Below are 14,416 nucleotides of genomic sequence, written 5' to 3' on the forward strand. Positions count from 1 at the left end.
AGAGAGTACCGTAGAATATAATTACAGCCTAAGGAGTCTCTTCTGGGGCAGAGAGAGTTCTCTGAACCCTCACATGTCAACTTCTCTCACAGGGTCCACTCAGACCCCTAAATCTCAAACTAAAAGTATGTACAACATCACTAGACCTGAAAAACAATGCCAACTTTTACTTGCAGGTTTCACTTACCTTCACACCTGTGGTTTCAAAGGTATCAAATTTCCTCTGAAGTCTTTCCTTGAAGCTTTGTCCCTCGTCCAGTATTTTCCACCCTGCCAGTCATACCTGTCAGTGGTGACAATGTCCTTGTCAAACAAAAGTCACTTCAGCTATCCGTTTTCAATTGTCTTGCAGTTAGGATAATCCCTGGTTCCTACGAAACTGTTTCCTTTCTAGGAATTGCTGGTACCTCTTATTTAGAGTTTCTGAGACTTCTTTAATTAAGACCCCTCTGCCCAGATGATTTCTCACCACTTTCTAAAGATCTCCTTCAGCTAAAAAGGGTTGCTATAACTTTATTTCCATACTTTGTATTATTAAAAGGTTTGGTTTATTATTTCTGTTTTTCGACTACATGTGGCAATCAGAGTTTAGGATGCCTCAGAAAGGTGAATATACTCTGGGGGAAATTTTTATAATTACTTTCTATTTTCAACACGATAATTTCTTTACCCTTTCCATTTCTCACTTAGAGTCCATCCTTTGGTGACCTGAGCTAACTGAAAGAAGTTTTGCCAACTGCAGAATTCTGTCATCTGTTTTCACTTGTGTCATTAAATTCACTAATCCAGGAGGAAGTCATATGATAGTAAATGTAACCATGCAAAGGGACCCTATTCAGCCATCTTCTGCACATACTAATTTGGGGACATGTAAATCAATAAACATCTAAATCTGTGTCACCTCCACAGTCCTGTGGACATTTCTCCATTTGCAATCTGTCAATTCTCAGTCCTCAACTTGGATCCTTTATAGAGGTTGAGTTTTAGGAAAAAACAGTTAATTCCTCATTTCACTGTGAAGTTCAGTTGTCCCTGAACTTACTTTCATGTTGGCTCCTAGCATCTGAGCACAATCCCAGTACACTGCCTGTCCTCATGCCCTTTCTATTGCTGCATATTACTTGTGTGCTGAGAATGAGGTAAAGAAAAAAACAAAAACAAAGCACTATGAAATGATAGGAATGATGCCCTGTAAAGTGACTTAAAATAATCCAACGAGGTTCTAAAATCAGGTCCCTCTCCTCTCTGGGACTAGGTCTTTGCACTGTCAAAACTAACATAAAAGAAGCAGGCAAACAGCAGTGGGGATCAATGTATTTTCAGTGACTAAATCCTGGGAGTGTCCATAGTAAGGTGTAAAGACAACAATTCATCTTCCAGCAAGCTGTTGGGATTGTCTATTTTTAAAATCTTATTTCCCTGTAATCAGTTAATGGCAAAGCAAAAGTTCTACTTCTTTTCTAAAGGACAAAACAATAATTGCCCAAGCATCAGAAGTTACATTTTCAGGTCTCGCATCAACAAGACACTAGCCTCACAACCTTAGGCAAGGAATTTAGGCCCCTTAGTATCAGTCTCCTCCCAGTTAGTTCACAGGGATGCTGTGAGGATGGATTGAGTTAATGTATAAAAATGCTTTGTAAACTTTAAAGCTTTACATAAGTAGAAACACATAGAAATTATTAGTATTTTATTTTAAATTTTCCTATTATAATTTTTGGTTTCCTGCCACCTCTCAAATCTACTCTTCTAATATACCAATGATTCTTTTTCTGGAATATTGAAAACTTTCTTTTTGTTGTTGTAGTTTAACCTTCATTTCTATCCCTCTGCAAAATAAAGCTGGACAAAAGCCAGCTCTTTCTTAAACCACTTCCATATAAATATTCAGATACCCTTATCCTTCAATTTTGTAAATAACTAAAGAACTGGTTTTCCTTTGAGGATTGTTTTAAACATCCTGGTCCCATATGAAAGAGACTGAGATCTCTTTAAACCTGACTCTGAGAATACAGGAGTGCTAAAAATTAATTCATACCATACTTTTATAATATCAATACCTACCTTTCACCTACAGATTGCAAGAAATATTATAAACAATGTCATCCTAAACTTTGCTCCTGTATTATTATCTTCATTTTTTTTAAAGTTAAAATGTTACATTTATTTTAACACACCTGAATTAAGGGTGGAAAGGTGAAACAAATACAGTATAATACACACAGCATCGTATCAAAGATGCAGCCTTTCTAAAAATCATGCTGTAGAAAAGATAAAAGAATGACAATGGGGAACAGGCCTGACTTAATCAAGAAACTTTCATATTTGATTCTTAATCTTATGTAAGTACAATAATCTCCAAAGTATTTGGCAATAATTTATTTTTTCTACTTCCAGACTTCTAAAGTAGACAGATTTGCTTTCAATAAAGCTAATTTTAAGAGCACACAAAAGTTGAGCACAAACAGTAAAATTAAATCCAGCAATCCAGAGTAATGAAGAGTAAGAGACTGAATAACTGCCTTTGTCAGAAAACTGACCCCTAAGGTGACTACCTGGAGTCCTGACACTGGAAAACAACAATTGCTTAGTGTACCAACTCACAGTGGAATTTCTAACTACCTTGTTCTCTATTAAAAACAATTTATATAGTTAAGTGGTCTTTATAGATAATCTGCATCCATCTAAATTAAACATATTCTACAATAGTGTAATTATAAGGCCACGATATTTCTTTTGAGCAAACCCCTTAATGTAGTGATTTTAATATCAATTTTATTCATTCTTTGAAATACTAAAGTGTTTTAACTGAATTAAAGTTACATATTTTTAAATACTACATACATCATAACTAGTATATTAAAATTATTTATATTATTTATATCTAATAACCAAAGAAAATTTACTACCAAATTTATACAGTAGATATTAGTCTGCCATGCTTATTAATTGATCCCATAGGTATAATTATAGATCAGCATGATTTTAGTGTCTATTCACTTTACTAATCAGGAACGCAGCATGTACAGAATAAACAAGTGGTGCAGCCACCCAAGGATCATGATAGCTCTTCACGTCAGCTGTCACAAGCTCAGATACAAATCCCCACCACGTGAACAAAGCTGGATCCAATTCTTCATCAAAAAGTGCTGGTGGAGGTTGTCAGACGCCTTCCAATGTAAATCCCCAATCCAATGGGTAGTAGATGAGACAGCAGCAGAGACGGAAGAAAAACCTTCAGAAATTCTGCTGAGAAAATGCCCCCTTTCTTCATAACACTTGTATTTCTCATGCTGAGAGTAGCTGTGCACTTCGGGTGTTTAAAGAGGAACTCCTTAGGGGGTATATTTTCTGGCCGACTTGACCAATCCCATATCCAATCTGAGTTTTTCTTCAAGATGCTTTCAACTTCTTTCCTTCTCTCAATATAATCTTCCTCCGACTGAGAGCTGTTTTTTTCTCCAATGCTATGTGTATCTATTTCAGAAGCTCTATTAGTATTTTGTGGTGTCTGTGAGTGAGGTGGGCTGTCACAGTGAGAAGTCTTTGAGCTACTCCGTCCAGATTCATGCTGGGCATCTAGCAGTATTTTTTTCCATGTCACCATTATAAATAGAAACCGAGGCTGGAACACTGCTCCCATTCCCATTATTGCTGAAGTGCAATTCTACCCAGGAGCCCTGCAGGTTCTCCCCCTGCAACCCGGGGACCCCACTCTGCGACATGACACCAGAGGCTGTTGAACCGTGCGTGGAGCTCCGCGCCCAGCTGCGACAGCGCTTCAGCGGCGGTCGCACAAGAGCAGGCGCGTGACGGACCCGTAGCTCTGCACTCTCCATTTTTATAGCTGAACAATTTTCAAGTAGTTTTGCAAAAGTCATGCATGAAATCCTAACATTGTATTCAAAAAGTAAAAAATAAACAGAAAAATAATAATGCTTTGTCTAGAAAAGAGAGAGGGTCTTTAACTTGGAGGAGCAAAACTAGAGGAGGCAGGACTCTGAGTTCCTTGCTATCCCTGGTGCTGTGTGAAAAGCACCATTTCCAGGAGATTTACTTCATCTGTACCCATATCACAGTTCAGTAGAACAGCATCTTTAAATCTGCAAGCAAACATGACACTGTCTCATACTTACTCTAATTTTCTTCTACAAATGTTCAATAAAATAATTAGGTCTAATGATATCTAGTGCTAAAATAGATAATTTGTACAATCCAATCAAATCATTTAATTTGGTAAAAAAAAAAAGAAATCTGGACAATGTAAAGAAAGGATTAACTTTTTCCCAAACTTCCACTGATGCTTGTGGCATTGTATAATTCTATTCCAAACTGACCCAAAATAAGGCCACAAATGAACTCAGGTATTAACACTTGTTAAAAAAGATGACTCATTGTTTGGTAGCTGATGCTAAACTTTTGATAGAAATGGTAACACTATAAACCAGGCCTGTGAGGAATTCACAAGAGAAACTCTTGGTGAAGACAAAAGGTTCAGAAAATGAGATGAGTTGTAGCACAATTTTGGGTAAAAGCTGATGGTTTAAGAACTCCAAGCAAAATCTTTACTTGTAAATTGAGTTGTCATTTCAAATTTAAAAGTGTTTGGCTTTATTTAGGGATAAAGCTATCAAAATAGGTGAGAATGTTGATGACAATGGGGCAGCAGGTAAGCGAGTGACCCAAGCTAATAATGCACAGAGTACTTGATTCATCCGTTCATTGATTCATTGATCCATTTTCTTATGATTAGACCACAATGCATATTAACTACAGGAAATTGCACATTATGAGAAAAGTGGGTAATTTTCATAAAACACAAATAAGTGAAAATCATATTTCCTTTTGTGAGACAACAGAGAAATTATTCTGTGAAGTACAGTAAGAACTGAGAACTACCGAAGGAAGCAGTGATTCAGGCTCTGAATTTACACACTGGTTATGCAAATCAAGCTTCATCTCTTTTGGCCTTCACTCATCTTTAGCAAAGAAAAGAGGTCAATGATCCAAAGTGCTCTTCTAAAAGTAAAAATAAATGGATGGACAAGCTTGAAAGTAACTCTGAAGACAACTGAATTGCAGTTTATACTTTCCAATGACTTTGAATTAAAAATATATATCTTTTGTGGCAATTATTGCTTACTAAGGAAAAGACATAGTCTTGGTAGAATGAAGGTAAATATTTTTAAAAGCTTTGGCCTTATAAATAAGAGTTAGCAACACTTCATGATAAAGCGTTCTTTATGAAACAGCATAACGGTATCTGGACACACATTTCAATACATACAGGAGCATTCTGAGTAATGCATTACCTAAATGATCATTTAATTTTAAGGCATTAAATTTTGTTTTCTTCCCACAAGCATTACTCATTAGGTATAGATTCTCACATCATCTCTGAAAAGAAGGTGAATCTTTTTAGTCATTAAGATTGTGTTTACTTCACCAATTAACCCTTCAATGATTCAATGCTTTAAAAAAAAAGTGAAGAGACCAGAAGTCAATAGCAATAGTAAGTAACTCACTTAAGACGACTTTATTCACCTTTTCTTAGAAATGAGGAGGCAGAAAAAAAAATCGAACAGAAGGAATTCAGAAAACATGAAGGAATAGCTAAGAAAAGATAATAAATTAAGGTAAATGAGAATAAATTTATTTTAGTGGGGCATAAAATTTGTGAACTCTGATGAGATTCTGAATCTTGGACTCTGATTTGTAATTTAGGGCAATTTCTAAAAGGAAAAACATTTAGAAGAATTCAAGATGTTACTCCAACTATCATTTCTCAGACATAAAGGGAAACATTTCTCTCCTCTCATGGGAGCTTAAAATGCTAGATATGTAGGAGTATCATTGCAGAGATTTCTTTAATTGCTTTTTCTGGAAGCCAAAATATAAGTATCTTCACAGTGGACAGTGGCTGGGACTACAGTGACTCCCCCCTTCTTTCCACACAGCCGTACCTGTGTGGGGCAAACCATTCCTTCTGCCCTGATCTACACAGAAAGGGGAGGAGATGAGAGGCCAAATGGCACCTGTGCAAGTAAAAATGAGAGAAGGCAGCCCTCACTCAACTCCCTCCTGACAAGGCTCAGAGGATGCTCCATCCTGCCTTAGCAAACAGAAATCAGCTCACTGCATGAGGAGTACGCTCTCTCCTCCAGTCTCTACTGTGGGCATATGTATGTTCTAAATGTGACACCAGAAGACCAAAAGAGTAGGCAGATAAATGCCTGACTGCAGGCCCTGCACAGAGCCCTAGTGGTAAACCATAAAGACCCCTTCAGAGAAGGTGGTGGGAAGGGATGAGAATTTGGGCAGAATGGAGGTTGGTCTCTAAGGACATTGCCTGAACATGCCAGGGGCAGCTTAACTCAACTAATTAATAGCAGAAGCACTAAGAAAGAACCTATTAAGTCTTAAAAGATAGCTATACTAGGTCACAGAGTACTTTATTTTAAAAATTGAGACATAATTCACATACCATACAATGCACTCCTTTAAAGTGCACAATTGAGTGTATTCACAAGATTATGCAACATCCCCATTAATCAAAATTCAGAACATTTTTATCACCCACAAAGAAATTCCATGTCCAGCAGAAGTCTCTACCAATTCCGCCCTTCAGCCAGTGCTTGGTAGCCACTAATATACTTTCTGTCACTGTCAGTACTGTATGCCTCTTCTGGACATTTCATATATTGCAAGTGGAAGCGTATATTATGCAGCCTTTTGTGTCTGATTTCTTTTAATTAGTGTGTTTTTTTTCAAGGTTCATCCAAACCGTGGCGTGTGTTAGTAATTCATTCCTTTTAATGGGTAAATAATATACCATTATATGCATTTACCACATTTTGTTTATACATTCATGAACTATTGGATATTTTGGTTGTTTCCACTTTGGGGTTATCTCAAATCCAATGAACATTTATACAAGTTTTTGTATAAAAATGTTTTTAATTCTGTTGAATTACAGAGTTAGGAGTGGACTTGTTGAGCCATATGGCAACTTTATGTTTAAACTTTTACAGAAATGCTGAACCCTTTTTCAAATGGCTATGCTATTTTACAGTGTATGAGGGTTTCCACTTCCCATAACTTCTCCAATATTTAATTTCCTTTTCTTCAATTATACCTTTTTAGTGAGAGTGAAAGGTATCTCACTGTGATTTTGATTTGAGTTTTGCTAATTACTAATGATGCTTTTTCGACTGGGGCGGGGGGAGGCTGTTGGCGCCCGCGCAGCTCACCTCCTCTGAGCTGGGAGAGGTGGGACAGGGGCCGGGAGCGGCTGTAGGGATGGTGGCCCGGAAGCCCCTTCCTCTGGGCAGGGAGCAGCGGGACAGAAGGCGGCCCAAAAGCCCTTTCCTCTGGGTTGAGAGCAGCAGGCACTAATGATGCTTTTGAACCCAAGGCCTTCATATTAAACTACATCCCAACTCTTTTTAAACAAAATTAAAAATTACTTTTGGAACCTAAAAGTAAATAGGCAAATTCCAAAATAGTGGCAAAACAAGAGTATTTTACAATATCTTAATATTATTTTTTTACTTAACAATCCACCTTTGTGTTTTGCTTTCTACAAAAAAATATACTGGATTAACTCCAAGTTCAGTGATTGAGTATTTTCTCTATCTGTTTTGACCAAATAATAAAACAGTGGCAATTAATTTTCCTTGAGCACTTTATTTCTACTCAGGTCTTAGTAATTACTTAACTTCACATTATTGTCACAAATGATAATCAAACAGCCTAAATAGCTAAAATCATAAAACCATTATAAACCAAGTCAATGGAATTTATAAAATTGATATAAAAGAGAAAGTATACTGATACACATGTGTCTTGGGCTCTAATAGAAATATACTCAAAAAACAAGGTTTATTGTTTGGAAGGAGACCTTTGGACTAAGAGGGAAGAGGAGTCATATAATCAAATTTTATTAAGAAGATTGTAGGCAAAAAGAATTTAGTGCCCCATTTTAACCAAATAAAGGAGGAAGTAGGAATAGACCATCACAGTTAATGACAGCTGAGGAAAACACAGTTTCCATTCTATCACAGACAGGCTCACTAAATCAAAGGCAGGGAATCAGGCTCTCCAGGCATTCTGGTATTCTCCACTAGTTTCTTAAAATGAAACATAAACCTACATTTATTGTAACAAAAGGATCTTAGACTCCTATTCAATCAGAGAGCAAACAATGAAGGAAAATTGGTAGAGCTACACTGACTTTAGGTCATCTCAAAATCCCTGAAAACAGGAGTTAAAATGAGTCAATCAGAAGCAGTATCCCAATGAGAAATGTGATTGTGTTGTATAACTACAATGTACCAATAAAAGAATTTAATAAAAAAAAAAGAAGCAGTATTCAAAGAGCACTGTATTATCTAATGTGATTTATAAAACAAGCAAAATTCAGTAATCTTCAAGGGAAAAGGCCATATAATTTGAAAATTAGGAATGTTTTGATGTTAAGACAAACAATGAAAACAACTTCATATAGCACAACTGCTTTGTTTGGCTCTCTCTAGATAAAATCTTCAGTTGTTCTCACAGTTTACCTAGAAATCCAGTGGTAGAGTCAGATTGTGAATCCAATGGGAAGCAGGTGTTCCAACAGGGCAAAGACATGCTCCTTTGTGGGTTCTGATGTTATATAGTATATTAATTGATGTTTGGATGTTAAATTAGTCTTTTATTCCTGGGATAAATTTCACCTGGTCATTGTCTTAGGCAGCTCAGACTCCTATAATAAAATACTATGACTGAGTGACTTAAACACTTATTTTCTCACAGTTCTGGAGGCCAGAAGTATGAGATAAGAGCTAGTTTTGTATAAGGTCCCCAGCAAGAGGAGGCACATATCCAGGCTTCAGTAAATCTATTCTTCCATTTAGGCCATATGATCCAGCAGTTACAATGATGCTTGAAATGTCAGAGGCATACAGGAATGCTTTTTTGGAGCCTTTTGAAAGTCTCTAAATGTGAACCACACTGAAGAAGGTCCCTAGGATCGCGAGTAAAGCTCCGCCATCTTCTTCAGATCACTACTTTTGAGAAGCAACTCTCAGCCTGTTGCTGGGCTTTACTAGAGAATGAATACTCAAGCATAGATCACAACATTATCACGAAACCTGAACTGTCTATGTAAACTAGGTGTTATTTGACCAACCAAGGCATAAAGTTGGACATGCATATCAGCACTCTAAATGGAAGCAGTACGTATGAGATCAGGTCTGAGAAGGTCCTGAAGGCATGGTAAGATACAGAAGTAGCCCCAATGTCTACAGTTACCATTTCTGTATGGTTTGTAGATGGTTTTGTATGATATAGAGGCTCTACCTGAAAGTAGACAGCTGTAGCATGATAGCCCCTTTATATGACATCCATGAAGGGTATTGATAAAAGGAAATTCTCATAGATGTACACCTGGTAGTTCACTTTTCTTGGAAGGAAAAATGGCCAGACATGCAGTTATCTATCATTGGCTATTGCAAACAATTTGTCTAAACGGCCAGGGACTTAGGAGGAACATGATTGGAAAATTGTTGATGGGAATACATATGGGTAAAACAGATATGCCCCTCTGAATGAGCAAGAAATGTGAAGATATTTGCATCCCATATGAATGTTCAACCAAGAGTGGCTCCAGCAGAGGAGGATTTTAATAATCAAGTGGATGAGATGACCTGTTCTGTGGATTTCAGTCAGTTGCTTTCTCCATCCAGCCTGTTATTACCCAATGGGTTCATGAACAAAGAGACCAGGGTGGCAAAGATGGAGGTTGTGCTAGTGATCAGCCACAGGAATTCCACTAACCAATCCTGACCTGGCTATGGACACTGCTCAGTGCGCAATCTGCCAGTAACGGAGTCTAACACCAAGAACCTAATATTACAGTGTTCCTTGGGGTAATCAGCTAGATAGCTGGTGAAATGTTGATTACACTGGAACATATCCACCATTGAAAAAAAAGAGGAATTTGTCCTCACTGGAATAGACAGCTACTCTGGATATGGATTGCCTTCCACGTATTCAAAGCAACTATGATTTTGGTCTTACAGAATCCCTTATCAACCAGTATGATGTCCCATCATCATTGTTTTTGGGCAAGGAACTCACTTCACACAAATGAAATGTATTAATGGACCCATGTTCATGGAATTTACTGTTCTTGCTATGCTCCCCACCATCCTGAAGCAGCTAGCTTAATAGAACAATGAAACAATCCTTCAAAGACTCAGTTACAGCACTAGGTAGGTGGCTTGCAATACATTTCAGAGTCAGGGTGATATTTTACAGAAGACTTTTTTTTTTTTGCTCTGAATCAGTGTCTAAACTATGGCATGCTTTGTATGCAAGGATTTATGGGTTCAGGAATGAAAAGATGAAAATGACAGTGGCATCACTCACTGTTACCCCTAGTGACCAACTAACAAAATTTTAGATCATGATCTTATGCTCTGCCAGCCTTAAGAGAGGAATTTGTTCACCAAGAGATTCCATTAAATTGGAAGACTGGCCATTTTGGCTTCATTGCCTCTGAGTTACAGTGCTGAATGGGGTGATTGATCATGACTACAAAAGAGAAATAGGATTACTGCTCCACAATGGTGGTAAGAAAGAGAATGTTTGGAATATGTTCTTAGGTTGTCTCTTAGTATTATAATTGCTGGTGATTAAAGTCAATAGAAAACTGTAACAACTACATCCATGTAAAACTAATAGCTCAGTCCTTTCATGGATGAAGGTTTGGGTCACCCACCAGGTAAAGAACAGGACCGGCTGAGATGCCTTCAGAAGCAAAGAGAATACAGAACGGGCTGTAGAAGAGGGTACCTATAAATGTCAGTTATGAACATGTAACCAGTTACAGAAATAAGAACTATAAGTGTCGCAAGTATGTCTTCCTTATTTCGTTATATTTTCATTTATGTACATATTTACATCTGTATCTGTGTCTGTATCTAAACCTATGGTTCTGTTTCCTTTCATCTCATTTCTTTATATGTAATCTAAGATATATTGACTTTATATCATAGTATTTAGGCATTATTAACTTTATATAATAATATTTAAGCTATAGGCTGCCAAGAAGAGGAAACATCACTCAAGGATTTTACCTCCTCTTCTGGGGAAGGACTTAGTATGTTTTAAGATGATTAATTATGTCATTTTAGTTGAAATTATCACCTCGTTGTTCTTTGAGGGTTTTTTGGAAGATTAAATGTTGTTTAAGGCAATGTAAATGAATGTCAAGTTTACTTGTCAGTTTTATGTGAGAATTTGGCTGGGCTACAGGGTACTCACATATTTGGTCAAACATTATTTGTGTGGGTGTGTCTGTGGGTGTGATGGTGGATAAGATTAATAGTTGAATTTTTGGAGAGAGTAGATTTTCCTTCCTACTGTAGATAGACCTTATCCAATCCATTTGAAAACTGACAAAAAAATAGGCTGAGGTTTTGAGTTTTTAGTTATAAGAGAACTCCTCCTCAATGGCTAATTGAACTGAAAAATCAGTCTGTTCAAGCCTTTGGACTTGAACTAAAACATCAGATCTTGGTTTGCAGATTTGTTAGCTCTTAGAATGGAACTAATACTATCAGATGTGATGCTTCTAAAGAACTCTGACTGAAGCCACACCATTGGCCTCCCTGGGTCTCTAGCTGCTGACTGCAGACAGTGGGATTTGTCAGCCTTCATAATCATGTAACCCAAGTCTTTATAATAAATTTCAGACAGAAAGATATCCTATCGGTTCTGTTTCTCTAGAGAGCCCTGACTAATACAGTTATGGTACAGAATGTTTTCATATACATTGATGGATTCAATTTGCCAATATTTTAGTTGAGGATTTTTGTGCTTATCTTGGTAAGAGTGTGCAGTTATCTCTTCTTGCGGTATCTGTCTGATCCTAGTATTAGAATGAAACTGGCCTCATAAAATTAATTGGGAAGTATTCTCTACTATGTTTTCATAAAGTGAGAAGAATTGACATTAATATTTTATTAATAAATATTTACTTTTTTGTTTGGTAGTCTTCAGGAAGGTATCTGTTTCTGAGCTTTCTCTCTATGATATTTTTGTCACTTTCTCACTAATTTAATCTTCTTGATATGTCTATTAATATTTTCCAGCTCTTCTTGAGTAAGTTTTGCTAGTTTGTGTTTTTCTAGGAAGTTTTCTATTTCATCTAAGTAATTTATTGGCATACAGTTGTTTATACCATTCTTTTATAACTTATTTCTATAATGTTGCCAATAAAACGTCCTGTCTTCATCTCTGATTTTAGTAATTTCAGTCTTCTCCTTTTTTCTTGTTCAGTCTAGCTGGCATATTACCCATTTTGTTGATTTTTTCAAAGAACCAATTTTAATTGATTTTCTATTATTTTTTCTCCTGGAGCATACTTGAACTTATAAATTGGTATCTTCATCTAATTTAGAGGATTATTAAAGATCTTATATTCTGCTCTCTTCTACCCCTCTCTGAGAGTGGTAGGGAGGCTCTGAACGTTATCCTATGGGCTGCATCACTTGCATCTCTGGCACTTTTGATCCCTGTTCAGTTTAGCGTGTTATGGCTTACATCTAGATGTCCTCTGAAAACCTCATGCAGTCAAATGTGGGAAGTTTCAAAATGAACTGGATTAAGGTGTGTGAATGTGAATTAAAGATGTGACATTGGGATGAAAGGTGTGGGTAATGGAAGCCCCAGCCTGGGCACGGATGTCACCAATCAATAGGCTTACAGCCTGGATGGAATATAAAGGGGCAGAAAGAAGGCGGGCTTGCTGCTGGTGCTTATTGCTTTGCTGTTTCCTGTCTGCTTCCATGGACTATTTCTCCTCTGAGATGCCCCTCTGCTATGCCACCCTACCTTGGAGGCAGCCAACTATGGACTACAAATTGTGAGCTAAAATAAACCTTTCCTTCTTTAACTTTGTGTGTCTGGTATTTTGTCTCAGTAATGAGAAAACTAATTAAGACAGCATCAGAAGATAACAAGAAGAAAGAGAGGCTAGGGTGTATCCTTATCTATCCCTTTCCACTTCCATATCATAGTTCTGCTTCAAAATCTTGGTCACTTCACACTCCCAAGGCTATATGTCCTGCCAGAAGGTCTTTCTTCCTTGGCTCCAGTTCACATGGGACTCCTAAGACACTGTTTCCTCTCCTTACTCTTCATGAGTTGGTAATTGCTACCCACTGTTGCCTAGTCTTTGGGCTCCTCAGCTTCCCTTGTTGCTATCCTTAATGTTGCCCACATTTGTGTAAAGTAACCTTTTATTAAATTCCATTTAAAATCCCACATAACTATAGTTTCTGTCTCCCTTTAGGATCCTAGCTCAATGTTCCTTGGCTGGAGGTACACAGTATAGTCTGCCACAAGAGTTAGCATTGGCTGAAAGCGCCAGTCAAAACTCCCACTTAGGAAAATTTCCTGTTTCTCTCTCTCCCTTTCCACCCTAATATTAATAATAAATTGTTTTTTGGAAAATATTTCAGAAAAATTAACCTTTTACACACAATGCAGGACAACTTTAAAGATTTATGTAATTTTAGTATTCTGTTTATGAAGTTTAAAAACTGACAAAAATTAATCTATGGAACTGGAAATCATAGAGTGACTATTTTAGGAGGAACAAGTATAGTAATTGAGATGGAGGATGATGGTGTCTTCTGAGATGCTGGTAATGTTCTGTTTCTTTGCCTTAGTGGCGTTCCCAGAGGTTAGTTTACTTTGTGATAATTATTGAGCTGTAGAGTCCTGAGGTGGTGAAGGACACATGGAGTGGGGGTGGGGGGCACATCCACCAAGAAGAAGCAAATTGACTTTTGTAACATACCCACTCTTGAGGCAAACCTTTGACTCATTATTCTATGAATGGCTTAATCCTTACAAATCAATTTAAACCTGATAAATAAAATCTTACAAATTAATAGGAAAATACAGGAAACTCAACATGAAATAATGTACAGTTTACAGACAGCAAAACAGAGTAACTAGTGAGCACCTGAATTGTTCAGTGAAATAGTATTTGGATAAATGACAAAGACAAAATACTTTGTACCCAGCAGACTTGCAAATATCACAAAGTCAAATAATTTCAAGTGTTCATTAGGACAGGGAAATTAGAAACCCCAGGAGGCCAGGAAAACTGACTAGCTAACAGATGGGGTGGGGAGCATAGAGGAGTGCCTCTAATTTGGGATCTTATAAAGTTGAGATGGTTTGAAAACTTAAGAACAAAGCAAACAGAACACTATTCTGTGACACCTATGGTTTTGTATCAAGTGAGAAGCTCTGTGGGGTTTTGGGGTATGCTTTCCTTTTTCTTGAGAAACACATGAAGTGATTTGAAATGCTAAGCATGGTTTGCCACACTGCCCCAATGCTGTAATTAAGC

The 14,416-nt window shown here is 37.2% G+C and overlaps 1 long non-coding RNA gene and 1 pseudogene across 2 annotated transcripts in view; one reads left to right on the forward strand and one right to left on the reverse strand.

The window, feature by feature from the left end:
- The window catches only part of LOC147828686 (uncharacterized), a 121,395-nt gene that overhangs the window by 53,572 nt on the left and 53,407 nt on the right, over positions 1-14,416 (forward strand). The window lies entirely within an intron of this gene.
- LOC101708936 (BCL2/adenovirus E1B 19 kDa protein-interacting protein 3 pseudogene) lies at positions 2,892-3,741 on the reverse strand (annotated as a pseudogene).

This window comes from Heterocephalus glaber, unplaced genomic scaffold (assembly GCF_053883595.1).
Source record: "Heterocephalus glaber isolate CG9 unplaced genomic scaffold, H.glaber_assembly_v1.0 deba00000942, whole genome shotgun sequence".
NCBI lineage: Eukaryota > Metazoa > Chordata > Mammalia > Rodentia > Bathyergidae > Heterocephalus > Heterocephalus glaber.